Below are 24877 nucleotides of genomic sequence, written 5' to 3' on the forward strand. Positions count from 1 at the left end.
ATAATAGTTATTTCTATAAAAATGATCTCTGTAAAAACTGTTTCCACATCAGCTATCTCTACAGAAGTTATCTTTATCTAAAACGCCATCTCTATAATAGTTATTTCTATAAAAATGATCTCTGTAAAAACTGTTTCCACATCAGCTATCTCTACAGAAGTTATCTCTATTACCCTTTCACTGCGACTATTCTCGTTAATTTTTACGCAACCAAAGTGAGTTTATAGAATGATAATTACTTTGCACTCTTGATGAAGATGGTGTGTTAAGAGTTTGCTTACCTACCTACCAACCTGCCTACCTACTTACCTCCTTGTCTGCCTGTTTACCTTTCTTCCTACCTACCTACCTACTTATTACCTACCTCCCTCCCTCTCCACAGTCCTGTCTACCTACCTACCTATCTTCCTGTCTACCTACCAGCCACCCTGTTTGCCTACCACCTTATCTACCTTCATAAATTACTTTTCTCTTTCCTTGCCTTACTGCCTACTTACCTTCCTGCTACCTCCCTTCCTTCCTACCTGCCTCCCTACCTACCTGTATGCCCGCTGATCTGCTTATGGTCACTTGGTCAATGATGTTATGTGTGTGTGTGTGTGTGTGTCTGCATATTGATCAACACAAAGCAGTAATTCTAAGTGGCTTCTCTCTCTCTCTCTCTCTCTCTCTCTCTCTCTCTCTCTCTCTCTCTCTCTCTCTCTCTCTCTCTCATGCAAAGAACCTCACCATCACCCACACCACCATTCCACACTATCACCTAGACCATCATTCCACACCATCACCCAGGCCTCACCATCACCTAGAGTCTATACCTTTGCCTCACCACACCATCACCCGACTCATAGATCCTCTGAGAGTTATGTGGCCTGCGGTAAGTGATATGCATTATCCAGTGACAAGAAATTCCTTACTTGACCATGCTTGGGCCTGCGTCCTGAACTGCAGTCGATCCAACCGTGCTGTGGTCACTTGTAGACATTACCCAACTGCTTACTCTGTTATAGGCAATCATCGTTATGAGAGAGCACGTTACAGACGAGCTGACTACAAATAACCTTACTTGCCTTAAAGTTGAGGTGAAAAAATCATACCAGTAGGAACACTCCCACTACAATGCTGTTTCTTCGAAATGTATACATAAATTTAAAATTATAAATACATACTTTGCACTTCTTCATTGGTTAGCTGCTACGCTGAACCCATACATCACATCAACTTAAGAAAATAAACTATCACATAAGGCTGAGTTCCAGCAATGGCCAAACAGAATTGATTGCCTATCCTTGCATTATTATCTAACATTCTGAGTTACCCGTGAACCTCCCAGTTACCCCCATCGGCCTCATTAACATCATCCAGCCCTCGCCGCTCACTGGAATTTGAGCAAGGGCCTTCATAGGGGAGGCTCTGAGGGAGGTATCAGGAGGCTCTTGGGTAACTGGAATACTTGGGTAATTCGAAGATTGTAAACTGGTAACAGCTACTCCTGTGTTACCCTTTGCAAGGCTACCACACTCTTTCATATTCAAGGGTTAGTGACCAAATTATGACCACTGGTGGCATTACATGAACAAAATACCTAGCCAGCTCTTTAAGGTTCGAACCGATGTGCACAGTTCCTGTCCTTCACCCGGATGGGGGTCATTTGATACTATCTCTTTATTTCTTACACCAGCTTCTGGACTATGTATGGCTATTATCCTGTCAAAGTGAAGAGTGTGCAGTACATATGGGTGTTATACTGTCATAAAGGAAAGTGTTTCGTCGACATTCATCATGTGTACACAGTTCTGATTTTGTTTTTATATGGGTGTTGTACTGTCTTAGCGAAAGCATTCACCTTGGGGCGTTTATAGATAATGATATATTGGCATGCGAGTATAACTTTATCAGTTCTCTATATTACTGATACCGTTTGTACATTTACTGTATAATCAATCACACTTGTCTTGTTTCCCCTGCTCCATGTGAACATTCCTGTGCACCTGTTATCACAGTTCAGTAGTATCATGCTGTGATTGTTCATCCAGTCAATAACTGTTCTTCCGTTTTCATCCAGTTTTTGTGATCCCAGGAATCCAATGTGGCCGTTAAAGTCTCCAAAGATCATCAATGCTTATTCATGATTACTTTCTATCTTCCTTTCTATTTCTCTTGTTATTTGTTGGTTTCTTTGCTTACTTCTCTCTCGTTTTCTACTGTGAACACACAACTGTTAATTTCACTTGTCTTAAATATTGTTCCTTTTTGATCAAACATGTCCGTACTCTCACTGGCCATTTTATTTAAATCTATATTGCTATTTAGAGCCTGGGCCTGAGCCTGAATCTGGGCTTGGACCTGTCCCTGGTTTCGGTGCTGTTCTGTATGTCTTCTTCCTTTTTTACTACATGCAAGTGCCCGTTTTTTATATACCATTCTTTCTCCCCTTTTTCTTTCTTTTCATTCAGCTCATTTTTCAGCATTTTTTCACTTTGTCTCTCTTTTTTGGTCAGGTCTTTTGAGATTCCTACCCTCTTTTTGGCTTTACTGGTTTCATATTTTAAGTTCTTGGCATGTTTGAGGATTTCCCTTTTTGATTTTCATTTCCATTTTTACCAACAATGATCTTGTCCTTCCTGCCTCTCTCATCCCTAATCTACTAACTTCTTCTATTTTAAATTCCTTCAACCTCAGTGAGTTTCCAATTAAGTCACAGCATCTACTCATATCTTCACCTTATCTTCCTTCTGGATTCTCTTTCTGTGATTCAGGAATTCTGTACATAACCACATTGTTTCTCCTGTTTTTCCTGTCTTCTATTTCCTTCCATTCTTCATTCTCACTCTCTACTGCTTTTTCCGCAATTTGTTCCTCATTCCCCTGTTGCAATTTTCTTTGGCTTACCTTATTCGATGCTTTTTCTATTATTTCATTTATGTATCCTACACTGATACTCTGCATCACTTTATTTTTCGTTTCTTCCACTAGCTCTTGCTTCATGTTCTCCCACTGGTCTTCCATAATTTTTGGTTTTTCCTTTAATCTGTCGATCTCCTTCTTCTGTTCTCTATTTACCATTTCTTGTTTCTTGATGGTCACCTTGCATTCCCTACAAAACCATAATTCTTCCTCATTTACCATCAGGGCATTGTAAAAGCCTTTGGTCACACCTTGGTCACACCACGTGAAACCATCCTTCACATTTACTGCACTCAACTCCATTATCCTCTGTTTTTTACCCGTTTCCCGCATGATTACAATAGTCCTTGTGTTTTCCTTCCTTTGATTCGGCCATTTTTAGCCTTTTCGCTTTGTCTTAGCCAGGAGAAATTCAATTATTTAGAGCTCAGCACAACGCACCGTGTTTATTCTTCAGTGGTGACGTGTTGAGACCGAGATATCTTCTTTTTCTTCTTGTAGGTTTAAGGGTCACGGCCAAACAATTGGTCCTATGCCCTTCCAGTGTAAACTTCTTAGGGCCTGATGTTATATGCAGGAGAGTTCAGAGATGCCTAGATTTTCGGATAGTCAGACGTGCAGCACATGACTTGTTGCCTTAACCGAGGGTCTCCAGCACCTTCTCCTAGGAAGGTGTGGAAAGACAAATTGAAAACTCCCAGAGATGCCAAACGATCCCGAATAAGTGTGCGAAGGGAATGGAATCTAAGGTCCTATAACATGAAGTGTTCTATGGTTTCTTCAACCTGAGGACGCCATTGGCACCAAGGGTGCTCTATCATACCCAAACGGCACAGGTGACTTGCGAGGCCTGTGTGGCCCAGCTGTAACCTAATGATGGCAACATCAACATCCCTACAGGGATGGCTTGTCCAAGGGTGTTCAGAGGAGTCGGAGCGAAAACGTCCCATGTGGGAGGCAGGTAGGGTGGTCGCAAGGTTTGCATTCCAGTGTGATATGCAAGCACTGAATGCAAGATTAGGGAATGCAGCAGTATTTGGTGTCACACAGACCAGTGTACTGGAGGTTAGTGCTCACTTTGCTGCTGCATCTGCAATTTCATTGCCATGGATGCCTACATGCGAGGGAATCCATTGAAGGCGGAGGTGCCAGGGAGGAGTCATAAGGAGAAGGAAGTGTTCCATAATAGCATGGACAATCTTGACATGCCTACCTCCGAGGGAATCCATTGAAGGAGGAGGTGCCAGGGAGGAGTAATAAGGAGAAGGAAGTGTTCCATAATAGCATGGACAATCTTGACATGAGTCACTGGACGATCTGAGAGGAGAAGGGTAAGTAAGGACTGTGAGTCAGTGTATAAAACTACCAGTTGAGGCTGGAGGAAAGTCTGGACAAACTCTAGGGCCTGGAGGATAGCTATGAGTTTTGCGGTTAGGACATCATACCACCCACTGAATGACCAAGTTTGGCATATGGAAAGATCTTCAAAATAGGCCACTGAGGCAAAGGAATATGGAGGGGAGTGAGAACCATCTGTGTAAATTCTCAGGGAGTCCTTATAAACAGAGCAGTCCATGCTATGAAAGAGTTGCCATGTCAAGACTGCATCTGTCGGCTTCAAAAATGGTACTGGGAGACAGGGGAAGATATAGGAAGACAAATCCATCCCAGGGGGAAGAGGGGTCAGTGGGGCAGGCCTGGGCAGCTCAAGAGACAGGGTGTGGCAGGCCTGGATGCTGCGGATAATGTACGGTAACATCACTCACGGCCAAGATGGGAGCTGACGAAGGACTGTCGAGAGAGTAGAGGAAGGAGACTGGGTGGCTGGAGGGAACGGCCGAATTGCAGTGGAGCAGCCGACAGTCCAGTTCCATGCGGTAGGTGGAGAGGGACATCACCCCAGACTTCACATGAAGCGAAATAAATGGGGTGGACTTGAAGGCACCTAGGGCAATGCGAAATGCCATGTTCTGGACAACATCCAACTTTTTTAGGTGGGTCTGGGCAACCGATCTGTAAAGGGTGGTACCATATGAGATTTTACTGCGGATGAAGGCCAGATACAGACGGAGGAGAGTGTTTCAATCAGCACCCCAGCAAACTCCTGCAACACACTTCATGATGTCCAGGTGCCTAAGGCGTACTGATTGAAGATGGTCAATGTGGGGGGCCCAGGTGAGATGGGCACTATCCAGATGGAGGCCCAGAAACTTGTGTCGAGTCCGAAGGGTGAGAGGTTCTCCGGCAAGCTGAATCATCAGCATGGAGGGGAGCCTCTGATGGCCAAAGCACATAGAAGCTCTCTTGGGAGCATTGACTGTTAGTCCCCAGTCTGCAGCCCAGGTGGCAAAAGCGTCCACGGCCTGTTGGAGGCGATGTTGGGCCTCCCATAATGTGGCAGCACTGCAGAGGATGGAGACATCATCTGCATAGACTAAGATGGATACTCCAAGATGATGAGGGAGGTCATACATTAATACATTAAAAAGTAGGAGACTGAGGCATGCATGATCCCTGCGGTACTCCCTGCCTGACTGGGTAGGGGAGGAGGACGTACCCCCGAGGGAAACACGAAAGGATCGCTCCTCCAAAAAACTTGTGCCCAGGCCAGTGCAGAGCCTGTGATATCAAGACAGCACAACTTGTACAATATCCCATCATGGGAGACAGAATCAAAAGCCCAGTGGAGATCCACGAAGGCCACCAGGAGTATCTGCTTATGACAGAATGCCTGGTGGACATGATGGTCAAATTGGAGAAGGACATTAGATGTTCCCCTCCCTGGGCAGAATTCACACTGTACCTCAGACAGGCAGCGGTCATGCTCCAGCCACCAGGAGAGCCAACGGCACACAATCCTCTCAAGCACCTTTCCCCACATTGGATAGCAATGCCATCAGCCTGTACAAAGCCGGAGAAGAGGGATCCCTCCCAGGCTTGGGGAAAGGCAGGAGGTTTGAGGTTTTCCAGTGTGATGAGAAGATCCCTGATGCCCAGCTGTTGTTAAATATGTCTAAGAGCGACATCTGATGGAGGATGGGGAGATGAGTCCAAAACTCACTGGGCACTAAATCTGGGCCACATCCCTTTTTTGGTGGTAAGGTCCTCAGAGCAGAGGAGAGTTCTGCCAGGGTAAAAGGGGAGGCTAAGCCTGCTGGGGGGGAGGAGATGGCTACCTGAGTGACCTTAAGTTTCGTGCTGAAGACCTGGAAGTGGAGCAGGGGAACCAAATCGAGATCCAAAGAAGGCAGCCTTGTCTTAAAAGCCTACCAGAAGGTTACTTTCCTTCACCAGAGGATACAACGGGGTGGTAGGGCGACCCTTCATTGCTTGAATGAAGGACCAGGTTCGAGATGGTGAACTAGAGCATGACAGGGTTGAGCAGGAAGCAGACCAGGCAGCACGGCGAGCTCGGTTAAGAGTCTGCTTGCATTCTGCATCCCTATGGCAGTGAGTGTCTCAGTGACTAGGGCAGGGACACCTCCACTAGGCATTCCAAGACCTCCTAGCCCGGACAACCCTGGTGCAGTCCTCTGTCCACCAGGGAACCGTGACAGTGTCTCAGGGATGTGTTGAGGACCTGCGGAAGGTCACCTCCCCTGCTGTGATCACAGGATAATATTATAAAGTCCATCACATGGTCATCTAAGGGCCCTCCAGACAGAGCCCCAGTGTTATCAAGGGCTGTCTTAAAGGAGGACCAGGACCCTTGTGTGAGGATCCAGTGTGGATGAGGTGGGGCAGGGCAGGGAGGGGAAAGGTCAGGGACATCCAAGATAACTGGAAGGTGGTTGTATCCTAAATATGGGCCAGTGCAGATGGCTGAGCCACTAGAAAAAGAATCCCCCACATATAGATCAGGTGTGGATGGCAGGCCTGAGTGTGGGTCGATAAGGGTCTGTAACCCCAACGGGGTGAGCAGGATGAAGCAACCGCCTTTTAATAGAAACTGGGAAGGGGAAGTTCCTGACCTATTGCCAGAACCCCTGGCTAGAAAAGAATCCCAATGGGGATGTCTGGCGTTAAAATCGACCAGGAGGAGGCAAGACGAAGGGAGCTGGTCTTGATAGGCCCGGAGCTCTTCCAGGCCTATGTCCTTGCACAGGTTGTAGCAAACCACCACGGTGATCCATCCCTTCACGAGGGATAGGTGGACTGCAAGAACTTCCAACACCCCTCGAGGGGGCCAGGTCAGTGGCAGAACCGAGCTAGGCACGTCCTCCTTGACTGTGACAGCTAGACCACCTCCAACACACTGATGATTAGTCCGATAAACAGTAAAACCCCAGAGCGACAAATGGAGATGTGGAGACAACTAAGTCTCACATAGACCAATAACATCTGGAATGAGGTCCACTATTGTCTGCTTGAAATCAGAAGTTTTCCAAAGAAGGGATCTGGCATTCTAGAGGAGAAATCTGCGTAGAGGTGGATGAGCCATCACTGGGGAGAGAGCAGAGAGAAAAGCCAGGGCAGGAGGTGGATCAGCCATCACTGGAACGTGAGTAGAGAGAAAAGCCAGGGCAGGAGGCTGACACATGTCTATACTTTCCATTTTTCTACATGGACAGGGCTGTTAACAGAAGGTCCACAAGGGATTCTGAAGAATGGGCACCTGAGGGGTTGGCGTATGGAGAAGTGTAGGAGGTTGTCCTTGGTACGGAATGATGTGGAGGAGCAGGAGATTCCCAAGTGTGGACCCCATCTCAGGAGAACTGGAGAAGGCAGCATGGGATGTATTTGGGGCTGAGGCAGGAGTTGTGACCTGTGATGTGGTGGAACTGGCTGACTAACCAGGCTGGATGGAAGGAGCTACGGAGTCTTCTGTAGCATGTGGGGAAGAAGTCCTTGTTGGGTGGGAGCGCTGCTGACAGAACTTGGGTGGAGGGGCAGGGTGGAGCAGCACTGCAGATTGGGAGGTTGGGTGTGAGGACACCACAACTGTTCACTCCACTTCACTCGGTTCAAGTACTGACTCGCCACCAGATGTTCCAGCAAGATCTTCCAATGCTGAAAAGCAGTTGCTAACCACTGTTGCATATGTTAGACCCTCCTGAACAGGCCAGGAAGTCCGACTGGGCACAGTATGTGTTGTCAAGGTGTTAGACCTGGCAGGATTGCATCCAGATGGATTGAGGGCACACAAACAGGTGTTGACATCAAGCAGGGTCAACAGGTCAGCTCTAACAGCATCATGGATAGCAAATGCCTGCCGGTAGACTCGGCATGTGCGTGAGACAATTTGGTGTTCGCCACCGCAGAAGAAGCAGTAGGGGTCATTGGTACATTGACCACCTAGTGGTGATTTGCATGGATGGAACCTGCTGTAACAAGAGCATTGAACTTTAAATGATATTGTGCTATGCCCAAATCGATGGCACATATGGCACCTCAGGAGGGGAAAAATGTAAGTCCCTACAGAGCAACACAAGTGGCCAAATATGACCTGCTCCAGCCGTACCACCCTGGCTGCCTCTGTGGCCTCACCACCAGGAGGGCAGAGTGTGAGGCGAGTGACTTCCACTGGCTGGAAGGAACAGTTGCTGAGGAAATGAAGATGATATTAACCCCTCCGCACACGATGACGCGTTTGTCATCATATGGGTGTGGCTGTGACTATACTCGATGCTTTTGGCATCATTAAAGCATAAAAACTTTCGTCAGGGGAAAAGTTTTGGGCCAATCGGTGTCATTTCTGGAGGCATCATAGCTTCCCTGCTCCTCATCAAAAGTAATGAATTGGCAACTGTGGGTCCTGATACCAGCAAAAGAGTGGACAGGCTATTCAGTACCAAATGAGCAGTGAGTGGCAAAGGTACTGCGCAGGTCTGCCCCTATAAATTTCCACTCTTACCCCCATCCCAGCCATGCAACATATTTCACTATACCAGTAGTGCTTGTAGTGCTTGTGTATAGTGTTTGGCCACTGTTGTGATTAGATTTGGTGTTTGCAATAGGAAATTTGGTGTTTGTAAAGCAATCCTGGTCGTTATCAGCCATTGGCCCAAAGAAGATTGTGGTACTGTTTCTAATCAACTACACTGCCTCTACCCTGCACCAAATGTGAGTATTCAGCTCTAAAAATAGTGACAGTGAATCATGTGAATATAGTATGCATATCTAGTGTACAAAGAATTGGTGAAATACGTGCAGTTGCTTAAAGGAAGGCAGGAAACCATCCTACAGTCATGACAAGGCGTGGGTACACCATAGCTTTTTGCATTTTTCTCGAAAATTATGAGGCCTAGGATCACTGTTGTGGGCTCAAATGAAAGCCAATGAAATTCTGCATGGGATGATGAAATAAAAACATAACAGTGGTGAGAAAAGTTTTTCTCGAGCTCCCCGAATAAAAAAAATCAGTTGTCTGTCAGAAATGGATTTTGATACCTCGTATCAAACTGGGACTCCAGCATTCGAAAGCTAATAAATTTCTTTTTCTAATGATAGTATAACATGTAGAGATTGATTAGTAAACATTCGACTTATGATGTTGGGAAGTGAGATGTATGCCCCTAAATGTTTATTCATGCAACCCTAACGTACGTATAGTGTGTTTTTTGTGTGTTTTTTTGCTTATCGTTTAGAACAAACATCAACGAATAGGAATATGTGGGTTTTGTGGCAAAATAAATATGTTTGGGTGGTGAAAGCAGGCCGAGAATACACATTTTGGGAGCGGGCAGGAGGAAGGGGAGAAAGCCGATGTGTCATTTCCCACAAAACTTATTACAGTATCTTATCTGCGCACGAAAAGGTTAAAAGTTCTTCCTCCATGACATCAGGAACAATAGGCCCAATTTTCCCAAATGAGAACTCGCCACTGGAAGGTGAACAAGCCAACCAGCACCTTACTGGCCAGTCCAAAGCTGGGTGAGGGACTCAGGTGGTACAGTCACTTTGGCCACATCAGCTGCAAAAACACAGAACCTAATAGCTGACCCTTTACCTAAATCCCTGATTGACCCCTCTATACAATACTTACCCCATGAAGACTTGATGGCATCTGACAAACTGCAGAGATTCAGAAAACAGGGGTATTGTCAGCCAACCTTGCTATGCAGATGAGGCTCCTTGGTTCGCTGGTGACATTGCCGTCTGGGAAGGAAGGCCATATCCACTTTTCTGTGTCACCACCCTCGTCACTAGTGGCAGAGGCTGTCCTCACCCTCTTACCAGGGACAGTGACCTCTCCGGCGGCAGGGGCAAGGTCCATATTGATGTCCTGAATGGCGATGCCGGTCATGGAAGACTCCATGCCAGGCGGAACACCTGACCGTTACACTCACTTTGTTATTACACTGGGACACTGTGGTTTTACTGCAATATATGCCCAAATCAAGGTGGTTGTGATGGTATGGCTGAGACGGGTTGAGCACCCGAGAATAAGATGGTTGACAACACAGCCAGGAGGAGCATGTCCAATGACGACTGGGTCTAGGCAGTGTCTCAAGAACGAGACATCTTGTTGAACAGTTTGACAGGTGACATAAACAAACCCAAATCGTTCGATTATTATCAGTGAGCCAGGGACTTTCATTATCATAATATTCCAGTTATGCTGCATACTCAGAGTTCAATTTCTTTCCTTCTGAGTAACTGACTTGGGCTCTTTTCAGGACTGGGTCTACATCATGCAACCCAAGGAACAGGGCTCAAACACAGGCTAGCCAATCTTACACATATATTACCACAAAAGATACAAATGCTGGACACAGTACAAATGACACAGAACAAACACAATATCAATACATAAGAACAGGAGTTGGACTACAGGAGACCAGGTAGTTACAGGTGTCACCCAGGCGTAGGAGATACCCTGTCAGGTGTGCGCTCTCGAGAGAGGCGCAGGTCCCTGGTTGTGTGATGGATCATCCGGTGTGGGCTGTAGGGTGGCGTCGAGGGAAGCCCTTCTCTGGTGGGGCCTCGGATTTCCTTGGGACTGGGGCCAAATAGGGCAAGCATGTATGCTGCTCTGTGCCTGCCCTATTAGGAGGAGGACAGCTCGCCGGTGGGTCTGGATAGGTCCCAGCCTGGAGCCCTGGGTGCATCCCTCGGCGGCTGGGGGCTGCGGTCTCGCCGGCATCTAAAGGCCATCAGGGGCTGCCTGCGGTGTCTCGTCCACGGGGAGTCCGGCAGTGGCTGGCGACATCAAGGCACGGGCTGTAGTGAGCACGCTCCCAGGCTCAACAGAGCCACTCCAGATGCTCTCCAACAGGGACTCCACTGGGGAGCAAGCTCTGCCCCTGGGGGTGTGGGGGTAGTGAGAGAGGTGTCCCACTCTTGAAAGCGCCGTCACGTTCCCTGGCGCTCCGGCTGTTGAAACGGAGCCCTTCTATATATACAGTATAGCCGAAACCTCCCCATGGAAATTCTAAAAATTTTGTTGGATAATAAGTACGGAGAATTACCAACATATTGACAAATTCGTTAAAGTATGCCCACAAACACATTAATTTTAATTTCAAATCATTATTTATGCAAAAGAGAAGTATGTCAGAGCGAGTTGTTGAGCTGAAGGTGAAACACTTCTGCTAACTTTAGCCTGGCTAAACTCTAAATCCTGATTTTTAAAATGAATATCTAAAAGATACAAAATGTTCACCGGATTTCCAGTAAATCGGTGTGTATGAACCTATGCGGTCATAAAAGTGCCGATTCGGTATTTGTTCGCACCCCAACACAATGCGCTTCGGCAGTCACTTGTTACTGATGCCACATTCCGCCATGTTCCCACTCATAAGTATGATTGTCTTGTATCTTCCATTGAATTAATTAATTCTAGTGCATATTCGAAAACATCAATAATACATATCGTCTAAGGGTTTTGAAATGGTCTAGTATAATCATTAATGAAAAGAAGTGTGTATAATAACGGTGATGAGGGTTCCAAGATGGCGAGCAATTTCCGGCATATAAGGAGAATCCTTTAGTTACGACATGCACTATTGATTATGTATTAACTAAAGAGCACCCTTAATATGTAGCATTATGTGGTCTCCGTCATTATATTTGGTGTCGTGAACTCTTCTTGACTGATTAAATGATACGTATGTAATTATACGTTGTGGTATAAGTATATATTTCCAAACATTAGTATGGATTTGGGAATGTAAGAACCTTTACTGCACAGAGATTTTGCACCACCGTTGTGAGGGTACGAGTGCAAAGATGGCGGAAGTGGACCTCAGTTGTGTCATTGCCTGGCGTCAAGTGGCTTGAGGGAGGTGGTGTTTGATTGGTTTGGTCTTACATTCAGCAGGACGAGGCCGAGTATAGGCACTGCCCAGTCATCATTCAAGGATAATCACCACCAGTAAGTTATAGTGTTATCCAGCAAGTCTTTTTTGGTCTGCTGTGTGAATTAGGAATGAACGGGAACTTGTAGCCTCAGGTGAGGTAAAGTTTTTTTTAAGGTTCCATTGGCATTCGAAGAATTACGGTAATATTTGTTTATTGTCAGTATTCGTATTTTCCACTAATATTTTAACATTCGGTCCTTGTTTTATGCTGCTATATGGTGGATAGTGTTATTGTGCAATACATAGGAGTATAGTGCAATGAGTGTACGGTACATGATGAAATAATGGCTAGGGCAGGAGTCAGTTTCGCACTACAGCCAGGGCAAGCCGTTGTGAGTAGAGGAAATACAGTAGGATTTTATAGGAATATTTGCTTTTATCATATTGTTATATTTATTACGTATGCTTTATGTGTGAAATAAAGCATGAGTGTTATTGGTAGGTTTATCGTATGCTTGTGTGGATGAATGTAAACACTTCACCACATGATCATCAAAAAATATCGTCTGCGAAACCTTAGGTATCGCAGATGTGACATACAGAGCACGATCAGGAACTGTTGTGGTGAAAATATAATGTATGTTTCATAAAATGATGGATTTCATTATGTGTATTGTGAAAATATCATAAACACTGCAGCGTCTTCTCTGCTACACCTTATGGGACAGGTGTCACGTATATCTCTTTTAGTGAAATGTACTGTGTTTCCTATGTATTGATAAACTGGGCTATGTTTTGTGTGAAAAGAAAGTGAAAAAGTGACGCACGTCCTCGTAAGGAACAATTGCATGTACTTATATATATATATATATATATATATATATCTCTTTTGGTGAAATGTACTGTGTTTGCTATGTATTGATAAACTGGGCTATGTTTTATGTGAAAAGAAAGTGAAAAAGTGACGCACGTCCTCGTAAGGAATAGCAGGTTTTGTTCACCTGAGTGAGCACAAAGGTAGCGAAATGCAACGCGAGGTTAGGTACAAGTGCATTTACATTTTATTATTGAAATATAATCTGTTTCTTATAAAGAGATATATTTGGTTATGTATTTATGGGAGTAATAGGTGAAAGAGTCACCCACGTGCTCGTAAGGAAGGGAGCGGCTCAAACACGTGAGTCATCACAAAGGTAGTGAAATGCGGCGCGAGATACATAAAATGCGGTGGTGTAATATACTGTGTATCTCATGAAATGATATATTTGGTTCTGTGTAATGTGAAAAGAAAGTGAAAGTGAACCATGTACTCCTCTGGAAATCATCTTCTGCTACGTCTCATCGGCCAGGTATGGACCACGTAATTGACCTATGTACACAGACACACACACACATGCACACACACATACACATACACACAGACATGCACACACACACACACACACACACACACACACACACACTGGTGGACGGGAGTTCGCGCCTCGCTCAGGTTGCGAAAAGTTTCACTGACGAAGTGGGTGGTTACTGTCCCCCTTGAGCAAGGGGACGGGTGTGTGCATGTGTGAAGGTCACAGCCTTGCCCTTAGATCGGACTATATGAGCTCTCAGCTCCCTTCCGGGAGGGTAAAAGCTGACCATCACGACCATCAAGTGATCCTGACCGACCCGGTGAATTACACACATAAACACAGATACACACACATCCACATACACACACACACACACACACACACACACACACACACACACACATGCACACACACACACACACACACACACATTACAAAACTCCTCTTCCAACCGATGTGGTCCTGCAGGAAGATCATCGCCACTGGAGAAGTACTTTTTTTTTTTTTTTTTTTTTTTTTTTACCTCTTTCTGTCAGTATATTTACATATACATATATGTTGTTATTTACTTCAACACAAATGACAGGGAAATAAATTCTGTTTCTGTTGCTAGCAACAGGTTTTGTGTTCATGTGTGGTTTCTGAGAGGACTAAAAACTAAAAAGTAATTATATAAGATAGTTGTTGGTATATAATCGAAGAAACCGTAGCTAGCAAACATAAAACATGTTCGCGCGCTAAGGGAATATACTGTAAGTCAGCGCGGCTGCCGGCGGTTCAGTGCGCGGCAAAATACACCATAGTTTATTGTAATTTTCTCAAGAACTATAAGGCCTAGGATTACCGTACTTGTCTTAAATGAAAGCCAATGAAATTCTGCATCGGATAATGAAATAAAAACTTACTGCTCTCACTGAAAATTCGCCACAAAATCTCTCCGATTATAAAAGTTGTACTCTGTCGAACCAGAGTTTTTATTTTATCGCTTATTACTCGAAGACCATACCTCGTATCAAACTGGGACACCCGGCATTCGAAAGCTAATAAAATTCTTTTTCGATTGATGGTATATCATGTAGAGATTGATTCATAACCATTCAACTTATGATGTTGGGAAGTGAAATCGGCATCACGAATGTTTATTCTCAGCTTCCTAATTTCTGTATAGTGTTTTTTTTTTTTTGGCTTATCGTGTAGAACAAACTTCGGCGAGTACCGGTACCATATGTGGCGATGATGGGAAAATAAATATTTTTGGGTGGTGAAAATAAGCCGAGAATACACATTATCGGAGCACGCGGCCGCGGGGGGGGGGGGGAGATTGTCACACCCGCGGAAACTTAAAAACTTATGTGAGAGTGAGGGGGTTAATATTAATATTAACCCCATTGCACACGATGATGCAAAACGAGTCAAGATGCTTTTAGTCTGAAACGTAATCAAGTACGCACTATAATGCACTTTCCCTATAAATCATCATCAAAACTTTATCTGTGGCTGAAAGTGCATCAGATTTTGGTGAGTCATAGGTTAGGGTGTTTGTGTTCGAGGCAAACAAGTGGCAACACTGTCAACCCTGTCACAAGGACAAGTGGTCTAGTATTAGCTCAGTGTCCTCTCAGCAGTCAGGCAAGCAGGGTGTGTGAGCATGCGGCTGCCCATGTTATTCCTCGTATTCTATTACATCACTTGTCCATACCTTATGTGTATTATAGTGATAGTGTGCCATATAGTGCAGTGTGTCTGTGAAGAATATATATATGTGTTTTTTTTTTTTTTTAATATTTTCAGTGAAATGCAAATTTCACATTTATAACTGCCCATGACTGTTCCCTTTCACTACTCAAAGTAACCAAGATGGCAGGGAAAGGGTTATCTGAGGAGGAGTACCTGAAATATTTTTTTAGTGAAACTGAGGGTGAAGAGGATACAGACAAAGATTCTGGGGAGAGTGATCTTGAGAGTGACTGGGGTGAGGAGGAGAGGGAGAGCTAACCCTTTCCCCAGACGTCATGATAAACTCTCTTGAGGGTCAAGGCCACCTCCAGTATCACTGCCACTACCACCACTATATCCACTGGTACCACCACTACCACCACTGGTAGTACCACCACTGATACCACACACAAACACACGCTGGTGCAGTGGTAACGTTCTCGCTTGCCAACTGATGGACGGGTGTTCGCGCCTCGCTCAGGTTGCGAAAAGTTTCACTGACGAAGTGGGTGGTTACTGTCTCCCTTGAGCAAGGGGACGGGTGTGTGCGCGTGTGAAGGTCACAGCCTTGCCCTTAGATCGGACTATATGAGCTCTCAGCTTCCTTCCGGGAGGGTAAAAGCTGACGATCACGACCATCAAGTGATCCTGACCGACCCGGTGAATTACACACACACACACGCTTTAATCGTACCTTTCTTCCTCTCTGCAGCTCCATCTCTACGTTCCACAAGCATTCCAACACTGCTAGATGATGTAAGTAACTAGCTTATTTGTCTAGTTTTTATACTATGTATGTATAAGGTATAAATGTGTGTATTTACAGTATACAGTAATCCCTTAACTTATGCGAGGGTTACGTTCCCAGACCCTTTGTGTATGTGGTAAATTCGCGTATACGTTCTGTGTATGTGTGCACATAATTATGCATGTGTATTAAATGTATTACATCTGAATAATACTGTTTATGCACTACATACACCTAATAAACTAGCATAAAGTATGAAAAAACAACAAAAATGTAAGAAATTCAACACTTACTGAATGCTGACAAGCACAGGCGTAAGTGGAGACACTTTAGCACAGTCTGGTGCACTAGCCCTCACTGCCTCCCGTATGCTACGTTCTGTCTTCTTTATTGTACGAACAGTTGACTCATTCACCCCAAACATATGGTTCCAAGACAATTCGCCGTCAAAACATGGATGATTCCCCGTCAGGACAATTTGCTCCCTGGACAATTCCCTGTCATTTTATAAATGTACTTATTAATATTTTAATAGCTAATTTTCAGGGGGATTTTATAACTCATATAAGTAAAAAACTAGTGTATCCATCCATCATCCAATCCTACATTGCCCCATGAGGAGCGTAGGAGCCCGGGGTTAGACAGTTGGTCCTAACATTTAAGATGAGAGTGACCAACCTCACTACCTGCTAAATAAACTGGTAATATAGGTATGTAAATAAATGACGAGGAATTGTCCTGAGGGCTAAAATTCCTGACGGCAAATTGTCGCCGACATTCCATCCCTAAGTTTGTCCAACACTTTGACTTTCTCTGTCAGCGACATCACTTCATAAGCCCACTTTGGTGTGTTATCACATGCATCACTAGCACTACGCTTAGGCCTCATGTTGGCAAACAAGGCAGGCAATCACTGGAAGGCAGAAAAATAAGCCACAAATAACGATTCGCGAGTCACGCATGGTTCGACTGTCGGATTCAAACTGACTGTGTAGTGTGTGGTAGACCGACCTTCCACACACACACACACACACACACACACACACACACACACACACACGCACATGCACACACACACACACACACACACACACACACACACACACACACACACATACACACGTATCCGCACAGGCAGCGGGTAGGCAATTTTATATTTTATTTATTTCTCTCATATATTAAAATTATTTATTTGCATACTATAATTTTGTTTTAATTATTGTACGAAAAAAATCATGGATAACCAAAATCGCATGAATTAAGGGGTTACTGTATTCTCATAGGGTAAATGAGGTGCATTTCACTGTTTTTCTCTCAGGCATTTTACTTGGAAAGTATAGGTCGCATGAAAAATATGAAAAAAGCATGAGCAAACTGCTGATTTTTTATGTATACAGTCACTACTTGTTTTACGTTGATTCGGTTTACGATAATTCGCCACAACAATAATAGAAAAGTTCCACCCCAAAATGCAATTTACAATAAATTTCCCGCTGTAACAATTTTGCCATCGGAAAGCACCAGGCACGCGCAAGGTGACCGTCATTTGTCTCAGGCAAGATGGCGGCCCCAACGTGCAGCGCATTGTCATGGTTCAGGTCCCGCCACCCCTTCAAAGTCCTGTCTTTTCAACTTGTTCATGTGTGCCCCCCTGTTATCGTCACCTCTCAGCCAAACATCGTAGCGCTAGGCCAACTTTATGCAAGTGTGATTACTGTACTATGTTGTGTTGTTGCAACGATTTACTGTACGTGAATAACTCAGCCTGTACTTGTGTGATAGTGTTTCTTTTGGTGAATTACTGAACAGTACACTCTACCCTCGTTTTGCCGGACTAAAAGAGGGGTAGACCAGTCCCGGAATGGCAAAAGTCCGGCCCCATATACCATTCCCCAGACCATTACCATACTTTGTCCGAATTCTCCACTACTGTCCGGCATTTATTCCGATAATGTAGAGCATTCTGGAATGTAGGTTACCTATATCAACATAACTAACATACACACTACTTAAAATAATAACACTGATGCAATAACAGTAATAATAACTGACACAATAGCTGTATTTTGCTAGCTACAACCCTAAGAATGGTTGTTTAGACAGTTGTTGATGAGAATGTGGAGGGTATGATAGAAGAAGATCAGAAAGCTGAGGAAAACGATGAAAATGAGCAAGGAATGGAGCACCACAAGTTCAGCCAACCACAAATCAGCTGACCGAGATACAAACACACAATCTTGGACCGAATCAGCAATTTTAATTGGAAAATATTTTAATCTTTATCACCAGATTGGTTTGCACACCTAATTATTTGAAATCCAGTAAAAAATAAGTGCTTAATTTAATTATTAATCGAAAATCAGGATTCAGAGTGAAAATTTCTTAAAGTTAGCAGAAGTGTTTTGCCATTAGCCCAACAACTCGCCCTGACGGACTTTTGTTTTGGATAAATATCGATTTACAATGCAGATACATTTTTTTTTTTACTCAAGGTAAATATTTATGCAAACGAGAAGTCTGTCAAGGTGTGCTGACGGTCTGAAGGGGAAATATCTGCTAACATTGGCCAACCACTCATCAGCTGACCAAGATGTAAACACTGACGATCTAAAGGGGAAAAATATCTGCTAACATTCGTGCATTTTGGCTCTGAAACCTAATTTTTTAATTAAGTTACATTAAGTAAAATTTTTAAAGTAGATTTCAGATAATTAGGTGTGTATGAGCCACTGTGGTGAAAAAGATTAAAATATTTTCCAGTGAAAAGTGGACTGGACTTTCTGACCACTACTTGGTGATGGCCAGAATCAAGATCCAAATAAGATGGAGAAATAAAAGAAGGGAAGGACAGGAAGAAGGAGTATTTGCAAGGAAAGTGGAAAGGTTACAAGAGGATGAGAAAAAGGCAGAATATAAGAGGAAAGTGGAGGAACGATTGGGCATATATGAATTGGAGCAGATGGAGGACGTGGAAGGTGTGTGCAGGATATTTACAGAAGAAATATGTGCAGCATGTGATGTGGTGTGTGGGATGAAGAGAAGACGGAGGGGGATGCAAGGAACAGCATGGTGGAATGAAGAGGTGAGACAGGCTGTGGCACAAAAGAAGAAAGCATACAATGAATGGATGAGGAATAGGGGCGTGGAAGAAGTTGAGAGGCGGAAGAGAGAGTTGTATGTAGAAAGAAAGAGAGATGAAAAGATTAGTAAGAGAGAGTAAGAAGAGAGTGGATGAGGAATTTGGAAGGAATTTGAGTGTAAAGTGGAGGGACTGTAAGAAAATGTTCTGGAAAGAGGTGAAGAAAGTAAGACAGGACGGAAGTGAAGTTAGCAGGGGAGTGAAAGATAAAAATGGTAGATTACTATTGGAGAAGAGAGAAAAATTGAGCAGATGGAGAGAACACTAAGGAATTGTTGAACATAGAGGATGGAAGTAATGCGAGTGTTTTTTTTTTTTTTTTTTTTTGTGAGGAAGAAGGAACCAAAGGCAATGAGCCCGCAAAATTGTTCCTTCCAAGAGAAAAACAAAATACAAGAGAGAGCCAAATTCAAGATCCATTCATTTCGAGATGCCTGGACACACTGCATTTGAAAGACTGGAGATCATAGGAAGCAGGAAATACAAAGAGAGGGAGACAGTTCCAGAGTTGACCTGTTGCATAAATGAAGGACTGGGAGTAACGATTAACTCTTGCATTAGAGAGTTGGACAGAAAAGAGGTGAGAGTTTGCTGCTAGATGGGTGCTACGCGCCTGTCGTAGAGGTGGAGGAATGCATGCAGACAGTTCAGAGGAACAGTGACCATTGAAGTAGCAATAGAAAAGAGATAAAGATGCAACAGTGTGGCGAAGAGACAGAGGTTGAAGGGAGTCAGTAAGAGGGGGGGAGTTAATGAGACGAAAAGCCTTTGACTCCACCCTATTGAGAAGAGCTGTATGTAGGGAACCTCCCCACACATGAGAGTTGTACTCCACCAAGGGGCGGATAAAACCCCTGTATAGAGTCAACAATTGTGCAGGGGTAAAGAAGGAATGGAGTCAGCTTAGCACACCCAATCTCTTGGAAGCAGATTTTACAAGAGATGTAATATGATCTTTCCAAGACAAGTCCCAAGCAAATGAAACCCCAAGCATGTTCAGCAATGATGCAAGATTAAGTTGAATATTATTAAACATTAGTGGGTATACCTGTGGAGGATTTTGTCAGGTTGATAATTGCAAAAACTGCGTCTTTGATGCATTAAAAATAACAAGATTATTTTTACCTCGGTCAGAGATACGAGCCAAGTCAGACATTAGGTGTGCCATAGCCTCATCCCTTGTTTGTTGAAGTAACTGCTGAGATGGACGTTGTGGGAATCGAATGGAAAGGTGAAGGGTGGAGTCATCAGCGTATGAGTCGATAGGGTTAGATGTACAGCTTAGAAAGTCATTGATGAATAAATGGAAGAGAGTTGGTGATAAGACAGAGCCCTGAGGAACACCACTGTTAATAGATCTAGGAGAAGAACGATGGCCATCTACAACAGCGGCTATAGAACGACCAGAAAGGAAGCTAGAGATGAAGGCACAGATAGAAGGATAGAAACCGTAAGAGGGCAGTTTGGAAATTAAAGATTTATGCCAGACTCGATTGAAAACCTTTGAGATGTCAAGTGCATTGCAAAGCTTTCACCAAAGTCCCGAAAGGAGGATGACCAGGAGTCTGAGAGGTTGGTGAGAAGATCGCCTGTGGAGCGTCCCTGACGGAACCCATACTGACGATCAGAAAGAAGGTTGTGATAGGAAAGATGCTTTAAAATTTTTCTGTTAAGAATAGACTCAAAAACTTTTGAGGTAATAATAATAATAATAATAATCTGGCCTTTTGTTTCTCAAAAGCACCAGTTCATCCTTTGGGAATTCGCTAGTGCTCGACACCCATATTTTTTTTTACAGTTACAAGAATTGTGGCATTTCTTGTATATAATACAAGCTACATCATATATACATGAAAGTGGCAATAATTAAACCCTATAATCATCCGTCATAGTACCTCTCTCCGGGTCATAGCATTTTGAAAAAAGAAAGGCTTTCAGCTGTCTCTTAAAGGATTCAACAGTAGAGAGTTGTCTTATGGACAATGGCAATCTATTATATAATCTAGGGGCTGTATACGCAAAAGAATGATCAGAGAAAGATGACTGGTGGATGGCTCCTGGTTCATCAAGACGCAAGGAATCATCTTCACTGCGTAACATCACACCCGGGTGTGCCGATAGGAGTTTTAACAATTCAGCAAGATACTTCAGTTCACTGAACTTAAGAACATTGAATGTAATAAGACACAGTTTAAATTCAATTCTAGCCTTTACTGGTAACCAATGCAACTCAGTCAGAAACGGGGTAGTTGAGGTTCTCGGGGGGAGACCAAAGATAAGTTGTGCTGCTCTGTCCAACACAGACTGAACTTTTGTTAGTACAGTAATCACTCCAATATCCGACGTAATAGAGCCATAGGTAGGTCCGGATATTGGGCCCCAGCTTATGGACTTGTACTTATGGACCCTAACTCAGAGAAACACCTATACAACTCCCTCTGGACATGCTTAGCACCTATTTAAGACCCAAATCACATCAATAAGGCACATAAATGACTGAAATAAATGCAAAAGAAACATAAAATGAGGGTTTAGAAGTAGGTTCATACAATAATAAACATTCTGGTGACTGGCTCCTGGACTGGTACTTATGGACCCTAACCTACCCTAACTCAGAAAAACACCTTCCTACTGCACATGCATAGCTCCTAACACCCTATTCACACCAATAAAGGACATTAAAGAGTGAAATGAGGTAAGTATAGTATGGAAAAAAGTACAGTATGAAACATTCTTATGTCCGGATAGTGGGGATGTTCAGATATTAGAGTGATTACTGAGTAATCCCTCTAATATCCGAACGCCCAATATCCAAACATCCCCACTAACCGGACATAATCATCCCGGGATCCAATATTCCCAAAATGGGCCAAAGACCGCAAAAAATTCGAAAAATATCTGACTTTTTTCCCTCCCGTAATTTGAAATTGCCGCGAGGTGCCAAACAGCTGTTACACCATGGTCCCTTCACCCCTTCCTTCCTCCCCCTCCCCTGTCAGGGTTGCCATTTGTTATTTTTCATTACCAAGTGTGGGCCAATTTGGTAATGAAAAGTTCATTTGGTAATGAATCAGAATAATGCATTACCAAATGGATTTTTCACATATATGAGGATACACAGGATGGAGATGGTCGATTGTTTGCTCTTTCTCATTAATCTGCTAGCCTACATAGCGTGAAAATAATCAACATGGTGTTAATTATAAGGAGAGTGATTACATGTATTTCCACTTGTATATACAGTATAATTAGTGAAGAATAAATGCTGGCTTTACGAATTTGGTAATGAAAAGTTAAATTTGGTAATGAAAGTTGAGGAGATTGGTAATGTGGCCATTGTGATCTGGCAACTCTGTTATCCCGCCATCATCGACAGTCACAGCCAAACTCCGATCGAGTGCAGATGTTTATAGAAGTGCAAGCCACAGGTGCTTGTTTTTTGTGAATAAACTGCAATACCTCGCCACTAGAACACACGGGAATTTAGTGTTGTGCAGTGTTAAGAAATTAGAATTTAGAGTGCAGAGGATTAACTGTGGACTGCAAACTGGCGGTTCAAACCAGTCCAGGAGCCAGGGACTTGTAAGTACCCAGAATGTTTTATATTGTATAAACTCACCTCTAAAACCTCATTTTATGGTTCTTTTGCATTTATTTCAGTCTTTTATGTCCCCTATTGGTGTGATTTGGGTCTTAAATAGGTGCAATGCATGTCCAGAGGGAGTTGTATAGGTGTTTTTCTGAGATATGGTCCATAAGTACAAGTCCAGGAGGCTGGGGCCCAATATCCGGACAGGATCACTATCCGGACGTGCCTTTGGCTCTATTACGTCGGATATTGGAGGGATTACTGTATATAATTTGGAAGACCAACCCACAGTGAATTACAATAATCAACACAAGACAAGACCACTGCATGGACCAGTGTTAAGAGGCACCTTCTATTCAGGAATTTTCTCACAGAGTACAGATTTCTGATATGCAAGTTACACCCTCTTACAACCTGATTAATATGTTCTTTGTAATTTAACTTAGAATTAAAATAAACACCCAGATTTTGAACAGAACTGACTGGGTGAAGCTGTGACACGCCAGTGTTCAAAGCCAGGGCATTGTCAGTGTCATCACCCCTTCTGTTTCCTCTGATGATGATGATCTCAGTTTTACCATCATTCAGCTTAAGTTACCTCTTAGCCATCCAGATCTTAATATCAGACATTAGAGATTCAAACTTTGTCTTAGTATCGTTGATATTTGACATTTTAACATAGAGCTGGGTGTCATCAGCATAAAAATGATAGGACACATCATGAGCATCAAGTAGAGACGATAAACTACTTGTGTAGATGGTAAATAGAATTGGACCCAAAACTGATCCTTGAGGGACTCCAAATAGAAGGGGAGCAGAATCAGAGCTAGCGTAACCAACAACCACTCTGAGATCAGTTCGACAGATACGACTTAAGGAGCAAAAGGGCACTATCACGAATGCCATAAAAATACAGATGGTCCAACAATAGTTTATGATCTACTGTATCAAAAGCTGCAGACAGATCCAACAGAACTAGGAGAGAGGACATCCCACTACAAGTGTTTGCCACCAAGTCACTCTGAATCCTTGTTAGTGCAGTTTCAGTTGAATGGTGTTTTCTGTATGCTGATTGATCAACAGGAACAACTCTGTTGTGTTCCAGTAGTGGTACGAGTTGATCGAGTATGGCCTGCTCAGTAATCTTGGATAAAAAAAGGCATGTTAGAGACGGGACGATAATTTGTCATGCTCTTGACATCAAGGCCAGGTTTCTTAATTAGGGGCCTAAGCAAAGCACGTTTCTCAGACTGCACAAAATTACTTTCTGAGAATCATCTATTTATTATATTGCAGATAAAGTCTGCAGCGTGCTCATACACATCAGGTAGATGTGACATGTTACATGGATCGAGTGAGCAAAATGTTTTATTAAGTTCTCTGATATAACATTTGACTTTGTTTACATCCAGCAGATGAAATGTTGAAAGCAAATGATCCCCAGTGCACTGTGGCTGGAAGTTAACTGAGTACCTTCACTAGGAGAACTGCTGTCTAAATCACTTCTTATGTGAGACATCTTACTTGTAAAAAATGAAGCAAAATCAGAAGCCAATTGGGTATCAGATGCAGAAGTTGGTTTAACAATTACATTCCTCCGACCAACCAAATTGTTCACAACTGTAGACAGTTTTTTTTTATCACCACCACATGAATCAACTTTATTTTGATAATACCTAGCCTTTTGGGCTTTCACAGTGTGAACGACTGCTTTTCTCGCAAAAACATAACGCAAACGAGTTGCTTCGGTCTGCTGCAAGCGCCACTCACGTTCTGCCCTTCTACGTTGTCTACGCAAAAAATAATGGATGGACCATACCACGGAGAATCATCATGTACAGTGATTGTTTTTACTACCTCAGGACAATAATGGTAAAAAATTGACCTAAGCTCATTGTTGTAAATATCAACCAACTCATCAGAAGAAAGACTGGAAGATTCAGTGGAGTTTAAACGTTGATCAGTTACAAGACACATCAACTGGCGGCCAACATTCCTGTAATTTCTGAACCTGATGACCTTTTTATATGAAGGGGATTTCGGGACATCATAACTAAGAGTGATCAGAGCATGATCAGAGATGAGGGGGTCAAATGAGTCAACCTCCTTATCTGATACACGCCTGCAACAAACAGGGGACAAGATCAAGTCAAGGACATGTTCTGAGACATGAGTTGGATTATTCAC

At 43.5% G+C, this 24877-nt stretch overlaps 1 long non-coding RNA gene and 1 pseudogene across 1 annotated transcript in view; both read left to right on the forward strand.

The window, feature by feature from the left end:
• The window catches only part of LOC145411821 (uncharacterized), a 192937-nt pseudogene that overhangs the window by 147122 nt on the left and 20938 nt on the right, over positions 1-24877 (forward strand).
• LOC145411831 (uncharacterized) overlaps positions 12166-24877 on the forward strand; it is a 31098-nt gene continuing 18386 nt past the window's right edge. Inside the window, exons 1-2 of the long non-coding RNA XR_013899493.1 lie at positions 12166-12220; positions 15927-15970. This is a non-coding gene — a long non-coding RNA (uncharacterized LOC145411831). The remainder of the gene's footprint in view (positions 12221-15926; positions 15971-24877) is intronic.

Source organism: Coenobita brevimanus, chromosome 11 (assembly GCF_032717465.1).
Source record: "Coenobita brevimanus isolate Jiangsu-jjx chromosome 11, ASM3271746v2, whole genome shotgun sequence".
Classification (NCBI taxonomy): domain Eukaryota; kingdom Metazoa; phylum Arthropoda; class Malacostraca; order Decapoda; family Coenobitidae; genus Coenobita; species Coenobita brevimanus.